The following is a 14,879-nucleotide window of genomic DNA, read 5'->3' as shown; positions in this document are numbered from 1 at the left end:
TTCTTCTGGTAAGAAAAAACTAGAATCCAAGATGGAAAGCAAGGTGCATTCGACTTTGCTTTTTTATACAATTATTTATGAAGAAAATGATATGTATGTTGATAAGCTGCTTTTGTCTTCCAATTTAGTCAAAGAAATGGATAGTCCTAAGTGTAGTTCATAGGATGTATTTGTAAGTAATAACTAACAAAAACTGAGTAAGAATTTAGCTTCCTTTTATTCCAAAGGAAGGTTTTTAGTGTTCTTTCATGTTTGAGACTATTTCGGTACTTTTTCATGTTTCCAGGCCCCATTGCAGCTATTCCTGACTTCTACTCAAAGGAAAGGTGTAATTTTTTTTTTTCTTCTGTAAGCCTCTCCTGTTGCAAGGTAGTCCTTAATTAGCCTTAATTACTTTTACCTCCGTGTTCCTCTGATCCATAGATTGCAGCCTGGTTACTGAGCATTGGTTCTGTCTGCCCTCCAGCTCTGAATTGCCTCCTAAAAAGAAAAACCATAGTTTTGGAAGTATAAGTGTTAGTAATTCTCTTGTTCAAAATCTGTTTCTTTATTTTACTGTTTTCTTAAAAGGGCCAGACAGTTCGAAAGCTTAAAAATCATCAAATGAAGTAGCTTTTAAACAGGATTCAATAGCTGATGGATGGCTGTCATTAGTGTGAACTGTGCTTAAAAACTTCCCAGGAAACCACAAGCGTTAATCTGGAGGAAGTTAAGACCCTGGGTGTCCTCTCTATTGTGCCACATGGATTCCTCTCTATGAAACAATCTTTCAACAAAGTACTTTAGGTACTTACGTTCATTTAAATGGGGTTTATTAACTAGAATTTTATGCTAGAAAAGTGTTATATCACGATTGATTTTTATGAAGATTTATTGAGTAGGTCATGTGCCAGTCATTTTTGTGAGGCAAAATGCAATCCTCAAAACGTCTCATGAGCAGATGTTATTCCCATATCCTGTATAAGAAAATTGAGATTCAAAGAGTTACATAATTTGTACATGGTCAGTGCAACTGCTTGGTGTGTATTTCATCTCTCATTGCAGCCAAGTCAGCGTCAACTTGGATTTCTAATCCCCATCACCAAGGCAGAAGACACAGAAATTGTAAGGAAGCCAAGTTCAGAGTGTCCACCAGTAGCGTTCCTACATTCTACACAAAGGATGCTATAATGGCTCACTGGTCCTGTTAAAGTCTGTCAGTCGCACCAACTGTCATATCCTTTGAGCATATCCATTTTCTTTCACAGAAATAAACTGCCTCTGGACAAATGTGCAAGCTCCCACAAATGTGCCCCATTCTGCCTTGACTTTGTTGATTAGAAGACTTCTTTTCTGCCTTTAGGCAACATCTTTGGTGGATTCTCTACATTTCTGGTTAATTCTCATTACTATCACTCAGCTCAGTTTTCAACTTCCAAGCTCACAATTTACGCCAAAGAAATCCAAATTTTTCTGCTTCATCTTTTAGGTGCAAGTACCTCCTGTGCCTTGGAATGGAAGGAGGGAGTAGAGGAGGTGTCTGTCTTCATCGGTCCCTGGTTTAGATCTCTTCGTTGGTGGTTGATGCTTCTCTGCTGTCTTTCCATGCCTCTATGGGGCAGCATCCAAGTGTCCACCTTTGACTGGGGCACAGGGTGGAGTCTCTCCACTGCCCAGTTTTCAGAGTGGAACCCTATGTCTTACAGCCCAGGCAATCCCCACCATCAGTAGTCTAGCCACTGATTTTTGCTGCCACAACCCAGACTTTGGCTGGTACCTGGTAAACAGCTTTCTTGGGTAAACTATGATGAAAGACAGCTGGAGCATAGCTATCTATTCCATGTCAGTCTCTTCTTTGTACCATAATATTGTTCTCATTCTCTTCCCACACTGGCAGAGGCTAAGGATACCTGTAAACAGCATCCTTTCTTATAGGAAAACCCTCTTGGACTTGTTTCCAACCACATTCCCACTCTACAGGCTATTCAGAGAAGAAAGATACACCTTACTTGGAAGCGGTAATCTTCTCATTGCTTGAGAAGCAGATGACAGTCTTCTCATTGTCTTCAAGGCCAATGTCTGCACTACCTCCTTCTCTTGTATAGCAGTCATTCCAACCTTGCCTGCAATTAGAATTACCTGGATAGCTTTAAAAAACATCTTATTGCCCAGGGTGGCACCAGACCAATCAAATATCTCTACAGGAGGCATCTAGGCACCAGTAGAAGCCTGATTTTGCCATTCTTAATCCCTGACAGATGTTAGGTGCTATCTGCAGATGTTGATATTCTAAAACGTTAGGATACTTCTGTCTTGTAGTTTCTAGTCATGGATCCTAGCCAATCATTCCGAGAAAAATTCCCTTCAATATCCTGTTCCACAAAGATGAAATGACATGCTTGAGTATAGAAAATGAAGTGAAAAGAGGGCCTTTTGCTTTTCTTAGTTATGGCCCCTAAAAGGGAGGTTATCATAAAATTAACCACCACCAAGTATTTATGCTACAAATGAGTTGTATGAACCAGTGCAACAGCTTGCTTTCTATTCCTTCATTTCCAGGACAAATACAGGCAGACAATACATGTGGTTAGTTTTTCTCTCTCTTCCTTTTTTGTTTAAGGAATGAATAATGCTGAGGCTTGTTTGTTGTGGTTTAACCAGTCATGGCTTGGTTGTAGTAGGATGTAAAATGAGTGTAGCTAAGGGAGAGAAATTCCATCTGTAAAAATAAGAAACACAACCAAATCTAAAATTTGAGGAGAAAAGAAAGCATTTTGGTAAAGAGGTAGCAAAGAGCCTCAGTGACTAGGATCATGAAAACTTGTGTTGGCTGTGTAGTAACAGAAATTTTAGAGTGGGGAGAAAAAAAAAGATTTGGACTCGGGAGCCTTGTGTTCTGGGTTTCACTCTGCCACTAACTGGTTTGGAGATGCAACTAGAGCAGTGATTAGTTACCTGGTGTATGGAATCTACCTCCACCTGCCTGGGAACCAGTCCTGGCTTTACTGCTGACTGGAGGAGTCTCTTAATTTCTCTGTGCCTCAGTTTCCTCATCTGTAAAATGAGGATCACAGTAGCACCATATCAAGATTGTTATGAAAATTAAATGAGTTAATGCTCTAAAACATTCCATGCAAGCAATTGTTAAATGAAAAATAATTAAATTTGAGCATTTCATTAAATCTTCATGTACTTCAATATACTCATCATTAAAATACGTCTTTAAAATACCTGAAAACCTCCATATTCCCTCCCTCCAATACCTATACAGATTTGACATATTTCAATAACCTAGTTAATTTTATTTATTTGTAGATAAATAACACTCAAACAGCTTCGGAGCTACATATAACAACGTACCTTCACCAATGGGTTTAATGATATAACAGAACTTTGATTTGTTTTGAAGATATCACAATAATAATTATTAAATAAGGATTAGCTATTCAGGAAGGCTAGTTCTTAAAGAGTGTCAGAAATAGTTCATTATACGCTATGAAATTAGATAATTGGACACCAGTGAGGAAAAGTCACCAATGTCCTTTGCAATCTAATTACAAACTCATGATGTCTTCCGTCCATGTCTTGGTTCCTACTGCTGTTTTTTTGTTTGTTTTTTTACCTGGAATGCCCTTTGTGTCCAACTGCAGTGCAGAGAGCTGAGCTATCCTTCAATGATTAGCTCAAATATCTCCTTTATTACACCTTCCTTGATTTCTCTTGTTGGAAATGACTACTACCTTGTATCAACCTCTCCTGCAGAATTTTGGGGATTATATTCAGAACTATAGTTGTTTGGGTACTTATCTTTGGCCTTCACATTAGACTGTGGAGCTCATGCCTGCATCGCATGGTATACTATATCAAAATACATGGTCTTTAAATGAAAGACTTTGAAGAGAAGAACAATTCTTCTTTTCCAACTTTAAAAAAAGTTAATTTTTTAAATAAAAGTTTTAGGTTCACAGCCAAATTGAGAGGAAGGTATAGAGACGCCTATGAACCTCCACCCCACACATGTATACCCCATCCCTGCTGCCATGTTTCCAACCAGGAATGGTACACTTGTTACAACTGATGAACCTACATTGACACATCATTATCCACAGTCCATAGTTTACATGAGGGTTCACTCTTGCTATTTTTTAAAAAAATTTTCTATTTCTTCTAAAAAAAACAGGATATATGTTCAGAACGTGCAGGTTTGTTACATAGGTATACATGTGCCATGGTGTTTTGCTGCTTCTACTGGCCCATCCTCCCCTCCCCCAACCCCCTAATAGGCCCTGGTGAGTGTTGTTCCCCTCTCTGTGTCCATGTGTTCTCATTGTTCAACTCCCAATTATGAGAACATGCAGTGTTTGGTTTTCTGTTCCTGTGTTAGTTTGCTGAGGTTGATGGCTTCCAGCTTCATCTATGTCCCTGCAAAGGACATAATCTCATTCCTTTTTGTGTATGCATGGTATTCCATGGTGTGTATATGCCACATTTTATTTATCCTGTCTATCATTGATGAGCATTTGGGTTGGTTCCATGTCTTTGCTATTGTAAATAGTGCTGCAGTAAACATACATGTGCATGTGTCTTTATAGTAGAATGATTTATAATCTTTTGGGTGTATACCCAGTAATGGCATTGCTGGGTCAAAAGATATTTCTGGCTCTAGATCCTTGAGGAATTGCCATAATGTCTTCCACAATGGTTGAACTAATTTACATTCCCACCAACAGTGTAAAAGTGTTCCTATTTCTCCACAACTTCGCCAGCAGCTATTGTTTCCTGACTTTTTAATAATCACCATTCTGACTGGTGTGAGATGGTATATCATTGTGGTTTTGATTTGCATTTCTCTGACTATCAGTGATGTTGAGCTTTATTTCATATGTTTGTTGGCCACATAAATGTCTTCTTTTGAGAAGCGTCTGTTCATATCCTTTGCCCACTTTTCAATGGAGTTTTTTCTTTTTTTTTTTCTTGTAAATTCTGGATATGAGAGCTTTGTCAGATGGGTAGATTGCAAAAATTTTCTCATTCTGTAGGTTGCTTGTTCACTCTGATGATAGGATCTAATTAAACTAAAGAGTTTCTGCACAGCAAAGGAAACTATTTGTCAATTTTGGCTTTTGTCACGATTGCTTTTGCTGTTTTAATTTTTACCCATGCCTATGTCCTGAATGGTATTGCCTAGGTTTACTTCTAGGGTTTTATGGTTTTGGATTTTACATTTAAGTCTTTAATCCATGTTGAGTTAATTTTTGTATAAGGTATAAGGAAGGCGTCCAGTTTCAGTTTTCTGCATATGGCTAGCCAGTTTTCCCTCACTCTCGCTATTGTATATTCTATGGGTTTGAACAAATGTATAATGACATGTATCCACCATTTGAGTATCATACAGAGTATTGTCACTACTCTCAAATCCTTGGTCCTCCACCTGTTTTTCCATTTCCCCAACCCCTTGGAACTGCTGATCTTCACTTTAATTTTTTACCTTTAAAAATTAACAATTAGTGACTTTCTCCTTGGCAATTAAGATACTCCTTTTCTGTTGATTGTGGTGTTTTTGCTTTTATAACTAGGTGCTTCAAATTATGCAGTTATTTTATTTCAGATTCTACAGTATGTGGTTTTGTCAAATAGTTCTTCAAATAATCTGAAGTACCTTATTTAACTTACCTAGCATAATAAAATCCTAGTATTATATGTACACACACATATGTATATCATATATATTTCAATAAAGTATGATTTTTACATACTCATTTTTCTTCAGAATTAGAAAATGAATTCTATTTGTGCTTGGGGCAGGATGTTGTGTACATTTCTGTGTTATGTTTATATGTCTAACTAAAATATGATGTTACCAGATTAGTTTTGTAATTGCAATCCAGTCTTTTCAAAATGCCCAAGAGATGTCAGTTTCAATCATGCAAGAACCTTTTTAAGTCATAGACACCAGGATGAAGTTACTAGGTTGCTTATTTATTTTTAATGATCAATAGAGTTCTATCACAAGGGAGAATAAATATAGATGGTAAAAAGCTTTCTCAATTCTGAAAAAAGCGTAGACATTTCTGTGCTGCTGTAATTACTTGCAGATCCTTGTGGAAGCAGGGGGAAAGTTCCATGTGAAGATTATTTCCCAATGTTGAGTCTACAAATAGTTCCAGTCTTAGGTGTGAGCATTCAGTTTCTGGCTGTGAAGAATCATCTACCTGCACAGAAGGAAGTGATTGCTGATTATTTTTCCTTTAGCAATTAATCGTTGGGAAGATGACCTTAGAACTCTGAGCTAAATTGCCTGGCAAGTCTCTTGAATTCTGATAACGTTTTCCTGAATGCTTATGTTTTACATATATTTTTAATTTACCTTGCCTTTTTAAAAGATAACTTGTTCTATACACATGCTTAAAGAGATAGTATGAAACAAAGGCAATCAGGGCCTCTACTAGCAAGACACGTAGAAACACAGGAGACACATGGAGAATTTCCAACATCCAGGTTTTGTCAATTATGAATAAAGCTGCTATGAACACTAACATAAAAATGTTTGTGTGGACATATGTTTTTATTTATCTTAGGTAAATACTTATGAGTGGAATTTCTGGGTTAGATGGTAAGGATGAGTTTGACTTTAAAATAAAATGCTAAACTGTTTTCCAAAGTGTCTTTACCACTTTGCATTCCCACCAGCAATGTTGGAGATTTCCAGTTGCTCCACAGCACTTGTTATCAATCTTTTTAAATTTTAGTCATTCTAGAGGGTGTATTGGGACATTGCATTGGAGTTTTTAAATTTATAGTTAACAACTAATGATATTGAATACATTTTCATATGCTGTTTTCCATCAGCATCTTTTTTTGAAGTGTGTCTATTCAACTATTTTGTTTGTCTCGTTACTGAGTTTTGAGAGTTCTTTATATTCTCTGCACACCTGTTTTTTATTGTTTGGAGATAACTCTTTATGGATCTCTCATATTTCTGCACATTTTGTGAGCAGAGACATTGACAACTGTTGTTCTAGACTATCTTTTCAAAGGAGTTTGAATAGCAAAACAGCCTTGGACAATTGAGATACTGTTTTGCTTTTGGAAAGACAAGATGTATTTGGTGTCCAAGATAATAGAGGTAATATCTCCCTTATTTTCTTGCAGACCTTAAATAAGACTGGGCTATTAAGCTTGGGGTTACTCAGTGGCAAGACAAATCTGCATGTGCAGCATCCATCGGGGCCAGTCACACACACACCTCTCACCATCCCCGCTACTATGAGTAATAAAGTCCTTTGTCTGTGACTCAGGAATCTCATGTCTTCTGCCAGAATCCATGAAACTGGTGGGGGGGTGGGGAGCTAACTTGTCAGTTTGCTGGTAGTATAAAATCCCAGAACTGTCATAACTCTTTACAAATACATGTTTTCCAAAAATTTTTCTCCCAGCTTGTGGTTTGCCTTTCATTTTTTAAACAGTGACTTTGAACAGCAAACTATTTAAATTTTTGTCAACTCTAATGTATTGGGGTTTTTTTCCTGTTCCTGCTTCTTGTGCCCTACAATAAATCTTTGCCTAACCTAAGGACAGAAACTTTTTTCCCTGTTTTCTTCTAGAAGTGTTATAACTTTAGGTTTATGAGTCATTTAAGTTAACTCATATATAGTGTGAGGTGTATTTTGTATATGATTTTTTCACTTAGGGATATGTAATGATTCCAGCACCACTTGTTGAAAAGATTCTCTCTTCTGCATTGAATTTCCCTGGCACCTTTGTCAAAAATGAATTGCTTAAAGATAGATAGGTCTGCTTACACATTTTCTATTCTGTTTCCTTAATCTATGTGTATCTATTCTGTTTCCTTAATCTCTAAGTCACACTATCTTGATTACCGAAACTTTATAATAAAGTCTTGAAATCAGGTTGTATAAGTCCTATAACTCTCTTCTTTTTTGGAAAGTATTTTGTGTACTTTAGATCCTTTGCATTTCCTTAGAAATTTGAGAATCAATTTGACAATTTCTACAAAGGTTTCTGGAGTTTTTATTGGGATTGTGTTGATCTATTTTATTGGGATTGTTAGATCTATTTGGGGAAAAATTACTTCTTCACAATACTCTTGATTTATTAACACAGTATGTTTCTTAATTTCTTTAAGTCTTCTTTAATTTCTCTATGTAATGTTTTATATTTACCACTTATAAATCTTGTAAATATTTTTTTAATTTAATTGAATTTTAAGTTCTGGGTACATTGGCAGGATGTGCAAGTTTGTTATGTATAAAAACATGTGCCATGGTGGTTTGGCCTGAAGTTTTCATTTTTCTGTTATATCTCTGCCAGGTTTTGGTATAAGGATGATGCTGGCCTCATAAAATGAGTTAGGGAAGAGTCCCTCCTTTTTAGTTGTTTGGAATAGTTTCAGAAGAAATGGTACCAGGTCCTCTTTGTAACTCTGGTTGAATTCAGCTGTAAATCTGCCTGGTCCTGGCCTTTTTTTGGTTGGTAGGCTATTTATTACTGCCTCAATTTCAGAACTAATTATTGGTCTATTCAGGGATTCAACTTTTTCCTGGTTCAGTCTTGAGAGAGTGTATGTGTCCAGGAATTTATCAATTTCTTCTAGATTTTCTAGTTTATTTGCGTGGAAGTGTTTATAATATTCTCTGATAGTTTGTATTTCTGTGGGGTCAGTAGTAATATCCCCTTTGTCATTTTGTATTGTGTCTATTTGATTCTTCCCTTTTCTTTATTAGTCTAGCCAACTAACAGTCTATTTTATTAATTTTTTTCAAAAAACCACCTCCTGGATTCTTTGATTTTTTTGAAGGGTGTTTCAGTTCCACTCTGATCTTGGTTATTTCTTATATTCTTCTAGATTTGGGGTTTGTTTGCTGTTGGTTCTCTAGTTGTTTTAGTTGTGATGTAAAGATGTTGTTGATTTGAGATCTTTCTAGCTTTTTGATGTGGGCACTTAGTGCTATAAATTTCCCTCTTAACACTGCTTTACCTGCATCCCAGAGATTCTGGTACATTGTCTCTGTTCTCATTGGTTTCAAAGAACTTTTTGATTTCTGCCTTAATTTCATTATATACACAGGAATCATTCAGGAGTAGATTATTCAATTTCCATGTAGCTGTGTGGTTTGAGTGGATTTCTTGAGCTCTAATTTGATTGCACTGAGATCTGAGAGACTGTTATGATTTCAGTTCTTTTGCATTTGCTGAGGAGTGTTTTACTTCCAATTATTTCATCAGTTTTAGAGTAAGTGCCATGTGGCACCAAGAAGAATGTATATTCTGTTTTTGGGTGGAGAGCTCTGTTAATGTCTATCATATCTACTTGATCCAGAGCTGAGTTCAATCCTGAATATCTTCGTTAATTTTTTGTCTTGATGATCTAATATTGGCAGTGGGGTGTTAAAGTCACCCACTATTATAGTGTAGGATTCTATGTCTCTTTGTAGATCTCTAAGAACTCGTTTTATGAAATGGAAGCTCCTGTGTTGGGTGCATGTATATTTAGGATAGTTAGCTCTTCTTGTTGAATTGAACCCTTTACCATTATGTAATCGCCCTCCTTGTCATTTTTGATCTTTGTTGATTTGAAGTCTGTTTTGTCAGAAACTAAGACTGTAACCCCTGCTTTTTCTGTTTCCATTTGCTCAATAAATATTCCTCCATCTCTTTATTTTGAGCCTATGTGTGTCTTTGCATGTGAGATGGTCTCTTGAATACAGCACACCAATGGGTCTTGTCTTTTTATCCAGCTTGCCATTCTGTGTCTTTTAATCAGAGCATTTAGCTCATTTTCATTTAAGGTTAATATCGTTTTGTGTGAATTTGATCCTGTCATCATGATGCTTACTGGTTATTTTGAAGGCTTGTTAATGTAGTTGCTTCATAGTGTTACTGGTTGGTGAACTTCAGTGTGTTTTTGTAGTGGCTGATAATGGTTTTTCTTTTCCATATTTGGTGCTTCCTTCAGGAGCTCTTGCAAGGCGGGTCTGGTGGTGACGAATTTCCTCAGCATTTGCTTGACTGAAAAGGATCTTATTTCTCCTTTGCTTATGAAGCTTAGTTTGGCTGGATATGAAATTCTGGGTTCAAAATTATTAAGAATGTTGAATATTGGGCCCTAGTCTCTTCTGGCTTGTAGGATTTTCACTGACGTGTCTGCTGTTTGATGGGTTCCCCTTTGTAGGTGACCTGGCCTTACCTGATCTTCTCTGTGGCTGCCTTTAACATTTTTTCCTTCATTTTGACCTTGGAGAACCTGATGATTATGTGTCTTGGGGTTGACCTTCTCATGGAGTATCTTACTTGGGTTCTCTGGATTCCCTGAATTTAAATGTTGGTCTGTCTTGCTAAGATGGGAAAGTTTTCCTAGATGACATCCTAAAGTATGTTTTCCAACTTGGTTTCAGTCTCCTCGTCTCTTTCAGGTACCCCAATCCATTGTAGGTTCAGTCTTTTTACATAATCCCATAGTTCTCAGAGGTTTTGTTCATTCCTTTTCATTCTTTTTTCTCTAACCTTGCTGCCTGCCTTGTTTCAGCAAGATAGTCTTCAGTCTCTGAAATTCTTTCTTCCATTTGGTCTATTCAGCTATTGATACTTGTGGTTGCATTGTGAAGTTCTTGTGTTTTGTTTTTCAGCTCCATCAGGTTGGTTATGTTCCTCTCTAAACTGGTTATTCTGGGTAACAGCTCCTGTAATGCTTTATCATGGTTCTTAGCTTCTGTGCATTGGGTTAGAACATACCCCTTTAGCTCAGTGAAGTTTTTTTAGCCACCTTCTGATGTTTATTTTTGTCAGTTTATCCATCTCAGTCTCAGCTTATTTCTGTGCCCTTGCTTGAGAGGTACTGCAATCATTTAGAGGAGAAGACGTACTCTAGCTTTTTGAGTTTTCAGTGTTTTCGTGTTCTTTCTCATCTTTGTGGATTTATCTTCCTTCAATCTTTGAGGCTGCTGACCATTGGATGGGGTTTTTATAGGGTCTTTTTTGTTGATGTTGTTGTGGTTGCTTTCTGTTCGTTTTTCTTTAAACAGGCCCCTCTTCCACAGGGCTGCTGTGGTTTACTGGGAGACCACTCCAGACCCAATTTACTTGAGTTCCTCCGTACCTGGAGGTATCAGTGGAGGCTGCAGAACAGCAAAGATTGCTGATTGCTCCTCCCTCTGGGAGCTCTGTCTCAGAGGGGCACCAAGCTGATGCCAGCTGGAATACCCTTGTATGAGGTGTCTAGCGACCCCCTATGGGAGGTCTCACCCAGTCAGGAGGCACAGGATCAGGGACCTGCTTAAAGAAGCAGTCTGGCTGCCCATTGGCTGAGCAGGTTTGGCTGTGTTGGAGGGAATCCCCCTTGTCTGGACTGCCAGCAATCGGGAAAAACTAGATCTCTGAACTGTGAGACCATGTCTGCCCCTCCCCCTGGGGGCTCCTTCCCCGGGATATCAAAGTTCCATCTGTAAACCCCTAGCTGGAGTTGTTGCAATTTCTGAAGGGAGGCCCTGCCTGGTGAGGAGGGATGAATCCAGGTCCCACTTAAAGAAACAGCCTGGCCACAATCTGCCACAGCCACTGTGCTGCACTGTTGGGAATTCCTCTCAGTCCAAACCACCCAGTCTCCCCAACACCAGCAAGGGGGAAAAGGGCCGACTGGAGGTGCAGTCATGGCAGCCACCCCTCCTCCCAGGAACACGGTCATCTTAGACTGTGTCTAGCATGCTGCTGCTGGCTGCAACCCGAGCAGATTGCACAGCTCTCTGTTTGGGACCCAAGATCCTGGTGGCATAGGCTTACAAGGTGATCTCCTGATCCATAGGATTTAAGGATCCATGGAAAAAGTGTGGTTTCCCAGGTGGAGTAGCACAGTCACTCACCACCTCCCTTGGCTTGGTGTGGGAGCTCCCTTTATCCCCTGCGGCTCTCAGGTCATTGCTCCACTCTGCTTTTCCTCTCTTTGTGTGGGTCAACCACCTAGTCAGTCCCACTGAGAGAACCTGCATACCTCAGTTGATGGAGCAGGATTCGCTCACCATTTTCATTCTTCTCAGTGGAAGCTGTAGACAGAAGCTACTTCTAATTGGCCATCTTGGCCCTTCCCCCAACCTTGTAAATATTTTAAGTTTATCCCTAAATGCTTGGTAATTTCTGGTGCTACTGCAAATGCTTTGTTTTAAATTTAAATTTCCAATTATTCATTGCTAGCATATAGAAATACAGTAGATTATAAAATGTTTACTCTACATTTTACAAACTTGTTAAACTCACTAATTATAATAGAGGTTTTTTGGGGGGTATATTCCACAGATTTTTCTACATAGACTATCATATATTCTGGAAATAAAAAGAAGAATAATTTGTTTTCCCAATTCATACATATTTGTTTTTTTTCTTACATTATTGTACTGGATAGGACCTCCACAATAGTGTAGAATGGAAGTGGGCTTGTTCCTGAACTTAGGAGGAAAGCACTCCATCTATAACCATTTAGTATGATGTTAGCAGTAGGTTTTTCATAGATGTCCTTTCTTAGTGTCAGAGAGTCCCCTTCTATTCCTAGTTTGTAGATAATTTTTATCACAATTGGTTGTTGAACTTTGTGGAGGGGCTTTTCTATATATGTTATTTAAATGGTTTTTTATATGGCATTTTCTTTTGTAGGCTCTGGAATTGATGAACTATATTGATTAATTTATGAATGTAAGACCTTGTGTTTCAGAGTAAAGCCAGTGTGAAAGTGATAATTTTTTAATGTATAGTTAGATTCAGTTGGCTAAACTTTTAAGGAATTTTGTCTCTTGTGAGAAATAGTGGTCTTTTTTTATTGGATGACTTTATCTAGTTTTGGCATTAGGGTAATGAGGTTCTCATAGAATGAATGGGGACATGTCCCCTCTTATTTTCTGGAAGAGTTGCAGTATATATAACATTATTAAGTGTTTGCTGGAATTTATAAGTGAAGCCAAATGAGTTAGGACTTTTCTTTGTGAGAAGTTTTGAAACCATGAATTTATTTTCCTTAGTAAATACAGGACTATTCAGATTATTTTTTTCTTTTTCAGTGATCTTTGGTAGATCATATATTTTAAGGGATTTAAATATTTCATCAAGTGTCCAAAATTATTGACATAAAGTTCATCACTTTCCCTTATTTTAACATCTGTAGATTATGTAGTAATATTTCCTCTCTTTCCTGATTATGGTTATTTGTGTTTCTCTGTCTCCTCCTTTCTCTGTCTTTTGATATTTCTGGACAGAGTTTATCAGCTTGTTTGAACTGTTCAAGGAACCAACCTTTGGTTTTATTGCTTTTTTATTAATTTACTATTTATTATCTTGATCTTTATTATTTTCATAATCCTGCCCATTTGGAGTTTAATTTGTTCATCTTTTTAGTTTCTGAAAATAGAAGGAAGATTAGATCATTTTTGAAATCTTCTTTTTCTATAAGTGCTATAAATTTTCCTCTAAACACTGCTTTAGTTGAATGTCATAAATTTTGATATGTTGTGCTTTCATTTTTATTAAATTCAAAATGTTTTACAATTTCCTTTGATTTCTTTGACCTTTGGATTACTTGGAAATTACAAAACGGATGGGAATTTAAAATGTTTTTCTGTTGTGTATTTCTAATTTAATTCAGTTTTGGTCAGAGAATATATTTGGTTCTTTTCATTTTATTGGGACTTGTTTTATAGCCCAGAATCTGGTGTATCATAGTAAATGTTCTATATGGACTTTAATAGAACATGTATTTTGATAATGTTGGTAGAGTCTTTTAGAAATGTCATTTAAGCAAACTTGTTGGTGCTATTCAGGTCTTTTATATCCATACTCATCTTTTTTTTGGTCCAATTTTTCTATCATCGAGACAGGGGTTTAGAAATTTTCAACTATGAGTATGGATTTGTCTTTCACTCCTCTTAGTTGTATCAGGTTTTGCTTTATTTACTTTGAAGCAAAATGTTACTTTAGTAATATTGTTTACTTTGAAATCTACTTAATCTGATACTAATTTAAATACTCCAACTTTGTTTTGATTAGTGATAATATGGCATTTTTTAATCATCTTTTTATGTTTTATCTATTAGTCTCTTTATATTTAAGGTGGGGTTGTTGTATCCAGCATTTAGTTGGGTCTTGCTTTTAAAATTTTAATCCAAACTGATCATCTTTGCCTTTTTAATTGTAGAGTTTAGACAATTTATATTTAATGGATTATCAATATGTGTGGGTTTAAATAAGTCTTGCTATTTTTTCTGTTCCATTTGTTCTCTGTTCTTTTCTCTTTTCCTATCTTTTGAATTAAATAATTTATTTCATTTTATCTACATTATTGGCTTATAAATTACACTTTTTTTTTTTGAGATGGAGTTTTGCTCCTGATGCCCAGGTTGGAGTGCAATGGTATGGTCTTGGCTCACTGCAAACTCCACTTCCTGGATTCAAGCGATTCTCCTGCCTCAGCCTCCCAAGCAGCTAGGATCACAGGCATGCATCATCATGCCTGGTTAATTTTTGTATTTTTTTAGTAGAGACAGTTTTGCCATGTTGTTCAGGTGGGTCTTGAACTCCTGACTTCGGGTGATTCACCCACCTTGGACTCCCAAAGTGCTGGGATTACAGGTGTGAGCCACCACGCCCAGTCATCTTATCAAGTATACTATTTTTAATGGTTGTGCTAGGGTATAGAATTGTATGTTTAATTTAGCACAGTCTATTTTCAAGCATTGTACCATTTCATATATAGTATAAGGATTTTACAACAAATACTTTCGTTTCCCCTTTGCTAGCCTTTGTGCACCAGTGTATTTTGTTTCTGCATGTGTTCTAAATCACGCAATATGGTGTTTTGAGTTTTGATTTAACCAACTTATTATCTTTTAAAGGATTTTCAAAAA

The 14,879-nt window shown here is 37.0% G+C and overlaps 1 protein-coding gene across 4 annotated transcripts in view; it reads left to right on the top strand.

Moving 5' to 3' along the window:
• Positions 1-14,879, top strand: part of LOC105475640 (sorting nexin 13) — a 469,096-nt gene that overhangs the window by 348,231 nt on the left and 105,986 nt on the right. The gene's annotated exons all lie outside the window — the stretch shown is intronic.

This window comes from Macaca nemestrina, chromosome 4 (assembly GCF_043159975.1).
Source record: "Macaca nemestrina isolate mMacNem1 chromosome 4, mMacNem.hap1, whole genome shotgun sequence".
Classification (NCBI taxonomy): Eukaryota; Metazoa; Chordata; class Mammalia; order Primates; family Cercopithecidae; genus Macaca; species Macaca nemestrina.
This window is presented reverse-complemented; position numbering and strand designations above follow the sequence as displayed.